Source organism: Hemicordylus capensis, chromosome 1 (genome assembly GCF_027244095.1).
Source record: "Hemicordylus capensis ecotype Gifberg chromosome 1, rHemCap1.1.pri, whole genome shotgun sequence".
NCBI classification, from domain to species: Eukaryota; Metazoa; Chordata; class Lepidosauria; order Squamata; family Cordylidae; genus Hemicordylus; species Hemicordylus capensis.
In genome coordinates this window covers 335,125,185-335,143,065 of record NC_069657.1, presented here as the reverse complement: position 1 = coordinate 335,143,065, position 17,881 = coordinate 335,125,185, and the positions used below count along the sequence as shown (strand labels likewise).

At 42.8% G+C, this 17,881-nt stretch overlaps 1 long non-coding RNA gene across 1 annotated transcript in view; it reads left to right on the top strand.

Moving 5' to 3' along the window:
• Positions 1-3,826: 3,826 nt before the first annotated feature.
• Positions 3,827-17,881, top strand: part of LOC128340996 (uncharacterized) — a 164,062-nt gene continuing 150,007 nt past the window's right edge. Inside the window, exons 1-2 of the long non-coding RNA XR_008314137.1 lie at positions 3,827-3,936; positions 7,418-7,484. This is a non-coding gene — a long non-coding RNA (uncharacterized LOC128340996). The remainder of the gene's footprint in view (positions 3,937-7,417; positions 7,485-17,881) is intronic.

The window sequence follows — 17,881 nt, the reverse complement described above, 5'->3', positions numbered from 1 at the left end:
GTCTTAATGACAGTGGAGGACAGACTAGTGAGTCAGAGGGCTAGAGGGTCAAGGCATTGGTCATCCCTTCTCTACTGCTCTGACACTATCTCTTTGGAATGTAGATTGCTAATCTTAGGGAGTTCCTTCTCTTCCTGTTCCTTCTACCTTGCAACATGCAAGTTCCTCTCCCTGCACCATGTGTACTGAGATGCAGAATCCATCTGCATCCAGCTAGCTAGCTAGATTAGAGATCCTAACTCCTCACTTTCTTATCCAGAATGGAGTTCTCTAATAAATGCCATATATATATTAATTTGAAACTATGAACTGGCTCCAAGTTAGTTTACTTTCAGCATACACGCATGCCTTAACTAAATTCTGCTGTGTTGTGCCTCTGTGCACTCTGCTATAAGGAGAAAGGGTTTCTCCTACCAGAGAGAATTCCCAACAATATCAGCAACTGATATTATTCCATTGTGGGTTCCCATTGCAGGAGAATCAAGCTGACCAGTGAAACCTCACTAGAAAACAGCAATTTCCAGCAGTGGGAGTTTGTACAGTAAATCTAGGCCAAATGAAAAAGAAGTTGGCTAAATAGCAATAGGGCTAAGTCAAATGGTGGAAGCTCTACTCAAGTACATATTTATTAGTGGTGAAAAGCATCCATTCCTTTTCTGGGATTGTTCTGGGACTGTATTAAAGGTAAAGTGTGCTGTCGAGTCAGTTTCAACACCTGGCAATCACAGAGCCCTATGGTTGTCTTAGGTAGGATACAGGAGGAATTTACCATTGCCTCCTCCCATGCTGTATAAGATGATGCCTTTCAGCATCTTCCTGTATCGCTGCTGCTCAATATAGGTGTTTCCCATAATCTTGGGCCAAACAAAATTGGGCCAGTTCAGATGATACATCAGTTGGCTCCTGATGTAGGGGAGACATCCATCACATGGGAGAGGAGTATATATGCATAATCTCCCCCGATCTGTGGTACTGTCCTACCATTGCATAATTACATGGGGATACAGTTCTTCCAAACTGCCCATCAACATGTGAATTATTTAATTCTCAAGTTGTAGGCACTTTAGACAAGCCATCCCCATTATGTAGCAGTGGGATGACATGCTGGATAAGGGGGAGAAGGACACACACACACACACACACACACACCCCTCCCACATTTCACCTCTCCAACATTATGCAGAAGGGCCAGTGGATGTGTCATTTGAATCTGTCCAGTTTCCATCTATGCAAGCTGAGGGCAGTCAATGCTCAATGCTCAAACTGGCTGAAATCACCCATGTGACCAGTTCAGGAAGCATTGCACACACTTCATTTGTCCTCAGTTATACAGCCAAACCTGCTGTCATCATATTCACTAAGTGACCTCTGGCTGGAGAGAGAAGTTGTAAAGCAGAGAACAATAACACCAAAGCAGAGGAATGGAAAATGAACATTGGCCATCATCTTTAAGTGCTGATGCAACACTGCTGTGTTTCAGACTACAGCTGCACCAGTACATATAGGAACGAGGGAAAACAATCTCCCCTTCCTTTTCCTGCTGTCTGCACTACCCCAAACTATGTCCCTAAGACTCGGGGACATAGTTTCAGATGGCACAAGCAGCTGGGGAAGGAAGGGGAAATATTTCTCTCCTCCTTGTGCACTGCCATAGCCTTAATCTGGAACACAGCACTGTTGCACTGGCACTTTGGCAGTCAGGGTGATGGACAATAATGAAGAGGGTTAAGGAAAGGTGGTTTACATACCATGTAGATTTCCATCCATGGAATTGAGGCGTGGTTGCTGCTTCCAAGCTACTGTAAAGCATGTCCATGCCACTTCTGAAGATGAAGCAGCTACATGCCTACTAAGCATTGTAGGCTGCTGCATACCTACTAAAAAGATGCCATTGGACTTTTACGCACAGCAGGCTTTACCCTAAGTTTATGGGGAGGCTTTACTGCAAACTCAAAGTTGTCCCAAAAATTGACACAAATAGCAGACTTTTTAAAACCCTGGATATTAGGGATATGCAAACAGGTTTGATGTCGAACGTGTTCAACATGGAACCGGTTCAGTTCAACTGTTCAGGGTCAAACCGAACCACCACCTGTTCGGCCCAACCCTGGACTGAACCCCCCTGGGGGTTTGTGACCTTTAAAAAAAAATCTTACCCCCTCTGGGAGTTGTCTGAGGTGGTGGGAGGGGTCCGGAGATTCACCCTCCCCCCGCTGGCCTCCCTTATTTAAGAAATCAGCCGATCGGCCACTCTTCACTCAGTCCCCTTTGGTGCACAGCCATTTTGGAGGCCACCATGCCTGCACAATAGGCCTGAGTGGCCTGGGTCATGCTGATTAAAACACAAATGAAAAAAAAAAAACCCAACCCTTGCAACCCCACCCCCGGACCAAACTGAACTGTTTCAAGGGGGTGCCGGACTGAAGTGGCCCAGTCTGGTTTGGGTCCAGTTTGCACACAAACTGAACTGGAACAGCCGGTTCTGTGCACACCCCTACTGGATCTAAATCACGCTATACTCAATGTGCTGTGAAAAACCCAAATTGTATGTGAACTGCTCCCCGATAACTCGCAGGGACTTCGGGGTAAATCTGTCTGATATGTGAACGCACCCTCTCCATTCGGGAGGAGATGCAAGTTAAAAAACTTTAAAAGCCCTTTGTGAAAAACTCCACTGTGACATTACTCTCCTGAGGAGAGTAGCACCCATGCCTCTCTTTTCCATATTTGCACAGTATGTAAGCTGGTGACCATTAAGGGTATTCATAGGACATACTCCCCCCCCCTCCTCCAAATGACATTTTTGGCCTAGAAATTAAGAGGGCATACAACACATTTCCACACAGCAAGTATTCAGCATGTCCTTAAACAATAGTCAGAAGAACCAATACTTATTCTGAGTTGACACTGAACGCAGAAAGAACTTGCTTGGAACAAGCTAGTGGTCATTACTAAAGTTCTCCTTTTCATTCTAACTTTATAGACATTATCATGCTGGTTTTGCATGGTTGCTGAAAATTTTCTATGGCAATGTGCCATCACAAAACCAAGCAGTGCAGCAATAAAACATGTTTTTCCCTGCTGAAAGAGGAAGGAAGGGATTTGTTTTCAAGAAGTAAATTGCTTAAAAACACAAGGGAAATCCCAAAGGTCTCAGCTGTTTAACCCAGTGGGGGAAATTGTGGTAAGTTCTTATTAGGAACTCTTTTTCCCCCAGCTTAAGCGAAATTGGTATGCCAGTCAATAAAATATTGGCATGCCAACCTCTTAAGTGGTTTTTATTTACTCTTCCTTTAGGCTGAAGCAAATCAGGTTATTCCTGCTATGGACAATGCTTCACTTCTGATTATTTCATTCACTAATCAAGAGCCTGGGCTGGAGAGAGGCAATGATGGAGCAGGAAGGGAAGAAGACCTCTCACCCTCCTCCTTTCTTTAGCTTACTGCTCTTGCCACTATTGGTTTGTTTGGATTGCCAATTCGCTTCTCCTTTGGCTGGCTCCCTTAGCAAACTGACTATGTGCAGCAAAACACACCCCATTATACACTAATAATATGCTTGGGTAGCCAGCCAGGCTGGAAGAGCGTGAGCAGTTCCTCAAGTGAACTAAGCATGTGTGCTCTAGGATCCAAGTTCCAAGTCCCATTCAGAAAGCATTCTTCTTTTCCATCCACTTACCATGGCCAGTTGGGAAGCTGAAGGGAGATGGAATTACAGAGGGGTCCATGAGTGAGGAGGGGATTATTTTCCTCATTTGCATTCTCCAGTTTTATGAGCTCATCTGCTTATGCATGAGCCCAGCCAGGAAGCTGAAAAGAGAAGGAATAGCTAAGCCATGCAGATGAGGAACGTATTTCTTCCTTTGCTTTCAAACACCAGGCTTGGGAGAGATGTAAAGAGACAGGCAAAGGATGAAAAGGGATCTTCTTCCTTCCTGTAAGTTTCCTATAATCCAGGACAGAGTTGCCATGGCATGAACAATTGTATGCCTGCAGAATCAAGCCCAATTCTGCTAGTTCTTTGCTCAGTGGTAGCAGCTTAGACTATGGAAGACAGTCAGGTTTTGGAGGGTGGTAGTAGTAGGTGAGTCCTCTGTCACCTGTGTCTACATGCCAGTTAGGGGTGGAGCCACCATTGTGCGAACGGGTTCAAAGAACCCAGGCTGCTGCACTCAGGGACTGTGCCACACTCAGTGGCCCAGCCATGCCCCCTGTGTGGCTTGGTTTTTGAGAAGCTTAGCCACTGCCAGCTTCCCAGCCTGGCCAGGAGTGCATCTCCCTGCCTTTTAAAGCCCGGCTGTCATGCACTCGGGACAGGGCCTTCTCTGTTGCTGCTCCCAGACTTTGGAATGCTCTCCCAGTGGCCATTCACTCCTTGGACTCCATCACGGCTTTTAGAAAGCTTGTTAAAACTTGGCTTTTTACCCAGGCTTTTACATAATCGTTTTTACTGCTGCTTCTGTGTGTTTTTATCTGTTGTAATTTTTTTATGCCTGTATTTTATATGTGTGTGTGTGTGTGTGTGTGTGTGTGTATATAGATAGATGGATAGATATAGATATAGATATAGATATAGATATAGATATATGCTTGATGTTTTATTGCCTTTTTATTGTATGTTTTAACTTTTGTAAACCACCTTGGGGTTGTCTTTTAATTAAAGACGGTATATAAATGCAACAATAAATAAATAAAATAAATAAATAAAGCAGGGAGAGCCACTCCTGGCTGCACTGCGAATGTGGTCCTGGCTGGAATTTGCCTGCAATCAGGGTGTGTTGTCCCATTTGTGAGCAAAAGCAGGCCCCCTGCATCTGACATCAGACACATGGAGCGTGGCTGGGAGAAGGCGCTGGCGGTGGGCTGAACCAGGGCTGCCACTGGCTTCCCTACACCACTGATGCCATTCATTATTTGGAAGCATATTGGGATAGTGTAGGTTCACCCTTGGAAGCAGTGACAGAAAGTCTCTTCTCATCACTGACTTGCCAACTCCTTCTCCTTCCCCTTCCCCTTCTTCCACTTTCCAACAACATCAAAACCAGTCTAAACATGATTGACACAGCAAGAGGAAAGAGAAGATGGTTTTCTGTCCCCTAGGGGCTTGCAATGTAAACAGAGACACAAGGGAGACACCAGCAACATCTACTGGGTGGGATGCTGTACTGGCCTGAATAGGGACATCTGCTAAATGTCAGAGAGCCAACATTTAGGAACATATATAGGAACATAGGAAGCTGCCACATACTGAATCAGACCATTGGTCTATCTAGCTCAGTATTGTCTTCATAGACTGGCAGCAGCTTCTCCAAGATTTCAGGCAGGAATCTCTCTCAGCCCTATGTTGGAGATGCCAGGGAGGGAACTTGGAAGCTAGATGCTCTTCCCAGAGTGGCTCCATCACTTTGTAAACCACCATGCACATTGATGGTGTAATATTGATTGATTGATTGATTGATTAAGTGCCATCAAGTCGGTGTTGACTCTTAGCGACCACATAGATAGATTCTCTCCAGGATGATCTGTCTTCAACTTGGCCTTTAAGGTCTCTAAGTGGTGCATTCATTGCTGTCGTAATCGAGTCCATCCACCTTGCTGCTGGTTGTCCTCTTTTCTTTCCTTCCACTTTCCTCAACATTATGGACTTCTCAGGGGAGCTGAATCATCGCATAATGTGTCCAAAGTATGATAGTTTGAAACTGGTTGTTTGTGCCTTGAGTGAAAATTCTGGATTGATTTATTCTATGATCCATTTGTTTGTTTTCCTGGCTGTCCATGGTATTCTCCAATTCCAAAGTTCAAAAGCTCAATGCTTTTTCTATCTTGCTTCTTCAAAGTCCAGCTTTCGCATCCATAGAGTGTCACGGGGAAAACCATTGTCTGAACTATTTGAATCTTTGTAGATATAGATACATCATGGCATCTAAATATCCTTTTCAATGCCTTCATTGCAACCCTACCAAGTGCTAGTCTGTGGCGTATTTCTTGACCGCTGGATCCTTTACTGTTGACGGTTGATCCTTAAAGGCAAAAGCTATCTACCACTTCAGTGTCTTCATTATCAGTTCTGAGGCTGGTGGCTGTACTCATTGTCATTAGTTTAGTCTTCTTTACATTCAATTGTAGTCTCATTTTTTCACTGAACTCCTTGACTTTCATTACAAGAGCTTGCAGATCATCCACATTCTCAGCTATCAGGGTGGTGTCATCAGCAAGTTATTGATGTTTCTTCCTCCATCTTTAAAACCACGCTCATCTTCTTCCAATCCAGCTTCTCTCAGTATATGTTCAGCATATAAAGTGAATAAAGAAGGAGAAAGTATACAGCCTTGTCTTTCTCCTTTGCCGATCTGGAACTAGTCTTTTTCACTATGTTCTGTCTGGACTGTGGCTTCCTGTCCTGTGTATAGGTTTCTCATAAGATGTTCTGGGACACCCATTTTCCTAAGGATATTCCACAACTTGACTTGGTCGATGCAAACTGAGGCTTTTCTGTAGGCAATAAAGCACATATTTACTTCTTTTTGGTATTCTTTGGCTTTCTCAATAATCTAGCGTGCATCAGCAACGATGTCTCTTGTTCCTCAACCTTTTCTGAAACCAGCATGAACATCTGGCACTTTCCTTTCCAAATGGGACTCTAATCTGCATTGGATGATCCTGAGCATTATTTTGCTAGCATGTGAAATTAAGGATATTGTGCATGGTTTGCACAATCTGTTAAGTCTCCTTTCTTTGGTATGGGTATGTAGACTGACCTCCTCCAGTCTGTTGGCCACTGTGTTGTTCTCAAAATCTGAGAACAAAATTTGTTGTTCTCAAAAGGCTGGCATAGTTTGGTTAGAGCCTTGACTGATTCTTCTGTTGCCTGCCATATTTCTTTAGCTATTCCATCAATTCCTGTAGCCTTCCGACTTGGTAATGACTGGAATGCTGATCTAACTTCATCTTCCCATACTAGAGGTTCCTGCAAGTAGGGAGTATCTTCTAGAGTACCTTGGATGTTGATGTCCCTGTTGTACAGATTTCCAGTATATTCCTTCCGTGTCTGTTTATCTTCTCTGAGTCAGTTACTGTATGTCCTTTGGCATCCCTTAACATACCAATTCAAGGTTGGAACCTCCCTCTCAGTTCTGAGATCTTTTGGAAAAATTGTCTTGTTTTTCCATGTCTATTTCCATCCTCAAGGTTTTTACAGATGTCATTGTAGTATTGCTCCTTGTCTCTTCTAACAGCTTTCTGGAATTCCCTTTTAGTTCCTGCCTGAGGTCTTTATCTTTCTTGACTTTGGCTTCTCTCCTCTTCTGGGCAATTTCCACTGTCTGTTCTGACATCCATTTTGTTTTCTTCTGTTTCTTGGTCTTTGGCAGTCTCTTTTCACATTCATCCTTAACAACTTCCTTGATTTCATTCCACAGTTCCTCTGGTTCCCTATCAAAGCGGTTCAGAACTTCAAAGCGGTTCCTGATGTTCTGTTTTAAAATGGTGAGTACGTTCACAAGATCATATTGTGGAAGCTGGATAGCTTTGTTTTTCTGCTTTAGCTTAACTTGTAACTTGCACATGAGCAGTTTGTGAACGGTTCTACAATCAGCCCCCGGCTATATCTTTGCTATTATAACTGAGCTCTTCCACCTCGTTGCACCAATATGTGGTGTACATTATTTTAAAAATCAAATGAATTTCTGATACATGGCTACAAAATGAATACACACACCATAGATATGCTACCAGACAGCCAGAACTCTTCTGTTCTGCATTTAAAATATTCCATTTGTCAATAGGCTGGTTTGGACAATACATCAACTGGCCCAACAGACATATGATTTGCAATGTGAGCACACGTTTTGCATCTTCACTCAGTGGGCCTTTGCAGTTTTCATAAGTTCACGAGGGGTGATTTATCAGGACCGCTCCTGCACATGTGATTTAAAGTATTTGTATTTATTATCTAAATTATGAAAAATGGAAAGACACTTGTGAAGAGAGAGCAGGATGTGCACACTCACATTCCCAGACTGCATGTGAAACACCATACTTTGGATGTATCATGTGAACTGGATCCAAGGCTTTTCACAAGCATTGCAATTACTCATATAAGACTTTACTGGTTTAAGTAAATTGTCTTGGCCAACAAGTTCTTAGCCTTGATGTACCAAGCATAGAGAACATTAATTGTACATTTAAAAGTACATTTAATCTGTACAATTACATTTAATTGTAAGATGTGTGTTTTGGGAGGTATAGAAATATTTTAAATAAAATAAATAAATATAAATGAACATTGCCACTATCTGATTTTGAGTATGTTTGGGGTATTATTAGTTTAGACCAGGCTTGCTCAATTTAGGCCCCCCAGCTGTTTTTGGACTTCAACTCCAATAATCCCCAGTCCCAGTGGCCAATAGCCAGGGATTATGGGAGTTGTAGGCCAACATCTGCAGGAGGGCCGGAGTTGAGCAGCCCTGCTTTAGACAATCCATCCTATCCAATAGACTGCTAAAACATAAAACACATGGTCAGCTACCATCACACACAGAGATTAAAAACAAACAAACAAACAAACAAACAAACAAACATAAATAAATGATTTCCAATTTAAACAGGCTATCTTCTCATGCTTAGTATGGCATAGCTTGCAGGGTGGGGTGGGGTGGGGTGAGGAATTGGCAGTAGCAGTCTAAGATTGGTTAGTGGCTGTGAATTAAGTTTACTGGTGAATTTACCTCCTGCAATTCTTCCAAAAGTTCTGCATCATTATTTTCCAAGATGTTTGGAGGGCCTTATTAAGGTGAAGAATGGTAATATACAAATTAACATATCTGTGCCACTTTACAGCTCTCCCAATTTTTAAAGGGAGGTGTCGGGCAAGAGATTAAAGAACACAGTTGTGGCTGCTCTTTAAATGTTACTTTTGTCTTTTTGCGTGTTTTAGTTCTCTCTGTGCGAAGCTTAGGATGAAAATGCTTATCTGGTGCTCATCTTTGTTTTGCTGTTCAGTTTTGGAGGTATCACTTGGAAAATGTTACTGGTCTTGGGTTCTAGCAGACTTGTCATAGATTTGAAGTCCAGCTGCCTCACCAGAGTTCTTTGGGCACTGTTGTGTTTGCTGTGCTGTCCCAAGATAAAAGGGGTCCTTTGCACAATCAAAAACTGTGTTCTACCCGGGTTTGGGAGCTGTGTGTGCTCTCAATTTTCAGTTGTGTGGAAGCAAGGTAAGAGAAAAACCTGGGTAGAAATGATTGTGAGGAAGCAAGGTGGGAGGAAAAGCTACCCAGGTTTTCCTCTTACCTTGCTTCGACACAACCGAAAATTGGGAGCACACACAGCTCTCAAACCTGGGTAAAGCACAGTTTTTGATTGTGTGAATGACCTTTTAATGGTCTGAGAGAGGTGAATCTTGGATGTATGATGGACATATTTCAAAACTGGTTTCCATTTTACATGAGTGGAGTCAGATTTCGAAAAAACTCTAAAAACCTTCATGTGTTCATAAATGGCCCCAAAGCCTCATAAACCCAACTTTTAAAGAGAAGGTTATCATGTACATATTGCAGTTATTTTCATCTGTGTCATCCAATGGGTTGTAAAAAGTGCTTCTTTAAACAAAAGTTGGGCAGTGGGCAATCAATGAAGACAGAATCAGTGAGAATGCAAAATCATTTATATGTACTGCATACACATTCAAATTTCAAGAGAGATCTTTGCGCTGTTTTACCTACTGGCATTTTTTTAAAAGCACTTTCATCCCTGCTATAGAGAAGGGTCCCCCCCCCCAATCTATGTTAGCGGGGTGTTTTTTGTTGGGGTTTTTGGTGTTGTTTTTTGCTCTTGCTTCTTGTACATGTGCTTCTGAGATGGAGTCCTGCTGACAGCTTTAGAATCAGGAAATTTTGCAATGTTACTGACATCTAGACTAGAACTTGTCATTTAGTGCTGAGTGTAACTGCTCTAATATACTCTGGTTAGGTGCTGCTGTCCGTTATGGCCAAGCAAGTCTGGAATTTTCACCCCTCAAAGTCAGACATAAATTACAACAGACATTTGTGGGCACCTATTTTTTGTATGTGTATTTTTTAAAAAAAGCTTTTGGTTTTTTTGCTCCCATGGGCAAAATGAGCAAAAGGGGAAGTGCAAGTGAAACAGAATGACAGCTGTCATGAATTGCGCTCCATTTCCACATTTGAAAAGCCCAGCTTGCAAAGGAAAATAAATACATCTTTTTCAAATAAACCTTTCCAGTGCTTCTCAACCGAACTGTTAATAGACCCACATGGAGCCACAGGAAATACCTTTTTTTACTATGGGCTATGGAAAGAGAAAATAATGCCTCCCCTTTCCTGTCTCCTTTTACATCTTGCCACCACTTTCTGCTCGTTGATTGAAGCCCATCATAAATTAAGGGACTGGGACTCGAGTCACTTGGAAGGAGATGAAACTCGAGAGTCAGCTTTGGGTGAGTCAGCTTGCAGCCATACTCTATGGAATAGAAGCTGTCTCTCATTAAGTGTGTGAGGAATGCTGACCACAAATCTTGCTTGCTTTCGTCTGGTTTGGCAACCATATCCAGCTGTCACTGTTGTGTATGGGTTATTAATAACCATATATATATACCATTGAAGCTTCACTAAATCACTCATACGAGGTTATAGATATATCAAGCAGGAAATACAACATCCACAGACAGAGGCTGTCATTCACTACGAGAGCTACTGTCCTGCTAACAATACCAGTGACATGTCATGCTTAGTTATCAATACATTCAAGTCACTCTTGGTGTGCATAGTTGCAGTGGTGATATAAGAGTTAGTCTTGTACAGACAATAATTTCTGAGCAATGGGAGCTGACTTCCCCCATAGTGCTTTGTTCCCTTTAGTTCTAATCTAACACCCACAGTTTTAGGGCATGATCTGAAAGCATGTGATGCAAGCTTACTGAAGCTAAGCCAGGGTCTGGTCAGTGCCTGGTTGGGAAACTACATATACTCCATATTGAGGTCCATCATGGAAAAATGATGGGAGAAAAATGAAATAAATAATATCAGGGCAAATATAATAGACAGGAATATATCAAGGAAAGGTATTCATTTCCACGGCAGTGGAAATGTTTATTCAAACTTCTAAAAATGTGTTGAAACTAAATCATATGGGAGATGTGCATTCAAGAACTGGAGAGGTTAACTACTGCTCAGGAGGGAAGTTTGGCATGTATACTGCTCTTGGTTTTTCCTTGCACAGAACTTGAGATTATGGGAGACATGGGACTGTCCCCCCAAATGACTTCTTAATGTGTTGGGATAACAGAACATTGTGCTTCCCTACTCTGGGGCAAGTAGTGATGTGGAGCAGGAGAACGGAAATCTCATGATGGGACATTAGCATGACTTTAGTCAGGTTTTCAGCACACTTTGGGTACTAAAACTACTGTGATTGCCTAATGGAAAACTTGTGCCCAGGCAGATATATTAATTCTCCTGGACCTCTCCACTGTCTGCAAAGGAGTACTGTATATTGTGTGAATAATCCTACTGAGTGGGCAAAAAGAAAATGGATGAGATTGAAGAAAAAACAAAAGGAAAGTGCCTGAAATATCCTTTAAGGGGTGATATCCTTTAAGTTCTATGCTGGGTGATAAATATAAAGGGTTGTCATTTAGACTCATCAAAGCGATTAAAATTAGTGTTCAGAACATCTTGATTTAGGTGGCATAGACATACCACCTTTTGGCTCAAGTTGTGTTTCCTCATGTCATAATTGGGTCATTTGTTAGATTTCATCAAGCACATCCCATGTTGTGGGATTTATGTGCACACAAATACACAGATGTGCACACTCAAGCATGTACACAATACACATATGCATGGCAATAGAAAGAAGACTGAAAACACAGCACTTTGGCCATTAATGCTCAGATGCCAATTAATGCCAATTGATATGGCTGTGAAGTGAAGTAAACACAAATTATCCACCCCCTTCCCTGTTCTGATGTGCTTTTGACTGCTATTGTGAATGAGCTCATATGGATCCTGGGCTGAATCAAAGTGCAGTGAGTCACAGTTGAATACATCAAGTATTCACAACACTTTACCTCATATAGAGGTCCTACTAAAGGTCTAATCTGTATTCTGTTAATCACAGAAAAACTAAGAATAAATTCTTAGCATCAAGCAAAGCTGGTTAAAAAATTCAAAAGATTTGTGGTTCTGCCTGAAGGGTTAGGCTACCCAGAACAAGGAAGAGTGCTGAATAGGCAGGCATCAAGGATGATGCATGCTGCTCTTTACAGAGCTGGTGTTACAACTGTCAGAAAGGCAATTAGAGCAGAGTAAAATAAACACATGGAGATCTGCATAGAAGGTACTGCCATTTGAATTCCAGTGTGCAGCAGAATAATGGCAGATGTGAGTCTGAGATCCAAATCATAGGGTGCTTCATTCACAATATAGGAACATGGGAAGCTGCCTTATACCGAGTCAGACCATTGGTCCATCTAGCTGAGTATTGTCTACACAGACTGGAAGCAACTTTCCCAAGACTGCAGGCAGGAGTCTCTTTCAGCCCTATCTTGGAGGTGCCAGGGAGGGAACTTGGAACCTTCTGCATGCAAGCATGCAGGTGCTCTTCCCAGATCGGCCCCATCCCCTAAGCGGAATATCTTACAGTGCTCACACATGAAGCCTCCCATTCAAATGCAAACCAGGGTGGATCCTACTTAGCAAAGGGGACAAGACATGCTTGCTACCACAAGGCCAGATTGCTACACAAGACCAGTTTCTATCATCACCATTATGTTACCCCAATGGACACTGGAAGATATACTCCTGACTTATGTATTATTTTTATTTACAACATACCCTTTGCCACCTCATAGAACTAATGATGGTATGTGTAAGATTCCTAAGAAGTCACCCATCCAAGCACTGAACAGACCTAGACTTGCTTAGCTTTTGCAAGGTAGCTGTATCATCGACCCCATTCCATTCTCTGGGAGACAGAGTGGTAGCTAAGAGAAAAAGAAGCATGCAAAGCTATGAGGAGGGCCAATGAAGGCCACAGTCCAAAGAAGTGGCATGTGTATGTGGGGACAGAATATATGTGGGGACAAATTTTGGTGACCTTCCCTCCCCCCAGAAGCACTCAATGCCACCCAGAGATATGACCTAGAGGGTTGCATAGTCCTCACAGTGGCAGGGAGTGTTAGCAAGGGAAGGGGGGGGGGTTCACAGTTCATCCCCCTCCACCAATCCAAACACTAGTGCAGCATTAGTCTGGAACTCTTCAGAGGCACTGTGCTACACCAGTTTTTCTCCTGTAGCACCAGTGCTTCATTAGTCTGGATGTCAACCAACCAACTACTGCCAAGGTTACTGACCAAGGGCCTGTGATGCTACCAGGGCCACCTTAAAAGAGTGACCAGGCCAGAGATTTCCCTTGAGATAAGTGAAGCCACCAGAGCCCAAAGCTCCTGCCTCTTGTAGGTGCCTTTAAACCAACAAGCAATAAGAAGTTGGTTTAGGTAACCCTCTCTTCAACATTCTTATGCTGTGCAATGCTCACCAATGTGCCTGAGGATGCCACTCCCTCAGCTGGTGAATCAGAATTCTTCCACAATAGTGAAGGTGGAGTTTGGACACATCATGCTGATGGTGCTCAACTACCTGCATTTTGTGGTGTTAGTCATTGACTTATATTACGTGGTGCAAGATGGAGTCATGCTGCACTGATTCCCACTAAAAGATTACAACTAAAGATTATGGTCAACATGATGTGCAGCATACCAGTGATGGCGTAAGCAACACTGGGGCTGCCAAGGACTTTTAAGGCAGCCCTGATGCTGTTGAGAATGAGTGGTTGGCACAAGTAGCACTACTGGATTTTAGGGATGTGCATGGAACCAGCTGGCCCAGTTCGGTTTGAGTCTTGACTGGACTCAAATCAGACCGGCCAAGTTCGGTCTGGCCCCCATTGATACCTGGCCCACATTGATACCTAAATTTAAAAAAAAAAAAATTAAAAAAAATTTAAAATAAAATAAAAATACCTGTAGCCCCTTCGGAGGGCTTCCTGTAGGATGTGGGGGGAGGGTCCGCAAAGGTTCCCCCTCCCCCTGCTGGCCTCTGAAATCACTGCCATGGCTGAGTAAAAAGGCCTCTTTTCCAAAATGTTTTGTTTTTCCAAAATGGCCACTGTGCATGCGCAGAGGCCATTTACGCATGCACAGCAGTGGCCAAAATGTCGTGCGCAGTTATGAGGCTTGAATGGGCCGAAAAGAGGCCTTTTAACCCATCTGCAGCGGTGATTTCAGAGGCCAGCGGGGGAGCGGGAACCTTCACGGGCCCCCTCCCCGTGGCCTACAGGAAGCTCCCCAAAGGGGCTACAGGTATTTTTATTTTATTTTTAAAAATAAATAAAAAACTGTGGACTTTTCCGGAGGTTCAGTTCCGATCCTGAACCCCTGAAGCTCCGGACCTCCAGACCAAACCCCCGAACCTCTGGACCAGTCCGCACAACCCTCCTGGATTTATTCCCATTCACGACAACAGAAATAACTGTGGTAGCACTGCTTGCACAACTGTTCATTCTCTGTTCATTCACTGGCTTACAAGTCTGCAGCAGCCTCAGCACAGTCCACACCATCACCAACATGCTGCACACCATGTCAGCCAATGCCAGATCTGGCCCTTGGCAGTGGAATGCCAAGGCTTTGGTGGCATTGTGAAATACTTATGTCTGAGTTAAACATGGACATACGTTCTTCCCATATCCTTGGTTTTATCATGGAAATGGCTTGCAGAGAAATCTCCTGTGAATGGAAGCTGTTGTACAGTTAGGGTGTTACACCACAATAAATAAGATGGGATTTCTTAGCAGAAGATGGCCCCATTACTTTGAACAACACACTATCTCCACTGAAGTGTGTAGACAAACTAAATTGGATTTGAAAAATAACTACAGTCACACTGAAGTGCAGTTGGGGAAAACACTTTGTTTTTATTTGCAGTACTCACTGCAGTCTAAAAGCATATTCAAAATGTCATTTGCTATAAATAAAAAGCAACTTTGAAAGAGGGCCTTTCTCACAATAAAAACACAGTCAAACAACAATTGATTCTAAAAGCCTGATATGCCTGATAATGGCAGTTACGTCTAGCGCAGTCTTGTGAGTATGTGGAAGTGTGGAATCGATGAGTCTTTGGACTTTGTATTCAGATCAGAAGAATGAAAAGAGAAAAGAGAAATGGGAGTTTTTGTTTTTGTGATTTTTCCAGTGAAACCTGAAGTATAAGAGGAAAGGGCTGGATATTTAAGAACTGAAAATGTGATTACAATGATTACATCGCAGTTATTACATCATTGTAATACATTTGGATAGAGATCAGGATATGCAATTGAAGCTGCAGCTTGACCTATGAACATATACACATCGTTAAAACAGCTGGATTATATTAATCTACTAACACTTGGACATACTTAATCCACCATTATCTTTTGCTCAAGGATAGGAAGATACATTCAGATATAAGAACAGCTGAGAAGGACACATTTGAGCTGATTTATGCATTACATCTGTAGTATAGTTGCTGCTTTCCTCATGACTGGATCCCAAAACACAGGTCCCACCCAAGATATTGTTTTGTCCCCACACCCTTTCCAGTGGTGAATTCCTCTAGAGTTCTGCATGTGTATATGAAGTGAGATTTGGTCATTTTGTGTCTTCCAGAATGCTTGAGACATCTCATGTTAGTGCCACACTTTCCTGGGGACTGGCAGAATGCCCTGTCTGATTAACCTGTCCCAATACTATTACAAGATTTATGCAATGCTAATGGTGCAGCAGGGAAATAACTTGCCTAGCGAGCAAGAGGCTGTCAGTTCGAATCCCCGCTGGTATATTTCCCAGACTATGGGAGACACCTATATTGGGCAGCAGCGATATAGAAGATGCTGAAAGGCATCATCTTATACTGCACCGGAGATGGCAATGGTAAGCCACCAACCACTCCTGTGTTCTACCAAAGACAATCACAGGACTCTGTGGTCGCCAGGAGTCGACACCAACTCAATGGTACACTTTACCTTTACTGCAGTACAGGTTTCATACATGGCAACTACACCAAAGAGAAATAACATGAATTGTAACTGTTGCTCTGAACTCAAGCAATTTCTATTCTTCCTGTCCTAGCATCATTCATCCTCACAGCAGTTATTGACAGATAAGGAACTGAGCATGAAGCTTGTTGAATTTCATATAATAATTTTCCAAGAGGTAAGATGTGGGTCAAGTGAATGCAGTGTGAAGGTTCTTTGTTTAATTGTCTTCATGCATTGTGAAGCAGATGCTTAAGTGCTTCACTGCACATCCTGATACCACACCATCACAACATTTTGCAGACCATTTTGGTATGCTTTGGCATTTGGATAGTGGCACTGGGAAAGTGTTTGCCAACCCTGCAGTTCTCACTAACCTACATCTGGAAGGAAGCTGTAGAAATAAGTTAAGTGTTGCCAGCACCCTGGCAATCAGCAACATTGAAGCATCTTGATGGTGGAGTTTGGTTACGATGTTCTATTAGTAGAGAAGTAATGTAGCCAATGATTTTTGAATGTTGTTACTGTGTTGAGTGGCATTTCTGGCTAACAACAATCTTGCAGCAGTAAAAGCAGACACACAGTGGCGGCCATTTTATCTAGACGGAAGCCTAAAGGCTTGTGTGAGATGTTCTGGAGTTGCCATGGACTGACCTCTTGGGAAAACTGGAATTTCACCATATGTGGTGTTATGTGATAGTTCTACTTTATTCCATATTGGCTAGACCTCATCCGGAGTAGGGATGTGCACGAAACTGATTCCATGCACTCCTGGGAGGGTGGGGGGGTTTCCTTTAAGGGTCAGGGAGGGTGCCTCTTACCTGCCCAACCCTGCCCCACTGCTTTCTCCCTGCCGGTGCTCTGCTAAAAACCATGGGTGTGGGGCTACAGCATTCTTCCTTGCACCCCCGTTCAGCGACACCACATAAATGGCCAACACGTGTGCATCATCTAAACAAGATGATAAAATAAACATATTAGAAAAGCTGACTACTAATTACAAAGGAGTCCCAGTGAAGTTAAAAGGGCAAGTTAGGCATTGCCTAACTTGTCCTTTTAATTACAAGATGACTGACTGACTGATTTTCCTCATCATGTCAGCCACTGCCTCTTTGGGCAACTCTCACAGACTGTAGGAAACTCTTAGAATGATTCCCCTTCCCCTTATGTTTCCTTTTTTAATTCTTTGCAGCAAGTTGTTGCAGCAAGTAGCAACAACCTCCAACTCAAGCTTTCTCTTCTTTTAAAATAGAAAGTACAACTTGCTTGTTAAGCTCTCTGTGTGGTAGAAGAATTGCAGAGCCAAGGGCTTTCACATTTGTTTCTCATCACACTGGACAATGTGCCTCTCTTGAGTCAATAAACATTTTGCTTATAAAAATGATTTCTTAAGCATTTTGCTTTCCCCCTATGGTTTGGGACAAAGAGGGGTGTGGTTCTGTGAAGAACTATTGCAACATTTACTTTAAAACGAGATCTATAGAAGTGCTTGTGTAAGGACTGGCCTGTCTGGAAGGCCCCAGCATGTACTAACTACTACTACTACGATGACGAAGAATATTTATATACCACTCTTCAACAAAATTCTCAAAGCAGTTTACATAGGAAAATAAATAATACATAAATAAGATGGAGCCCTGTCCCCAAAGTGCTCACAATCTAAAAAAAAAAAAATTATGTATATTCCACTCTTCCTCCAAGGAGCCCAGAGCAGTATACTACATCCTTAAGTTTCTCCTCACAACAACCCTGTGAAGTAGGTTAAGCTGAGAGAGAAGTGACTGGCCCAGAGT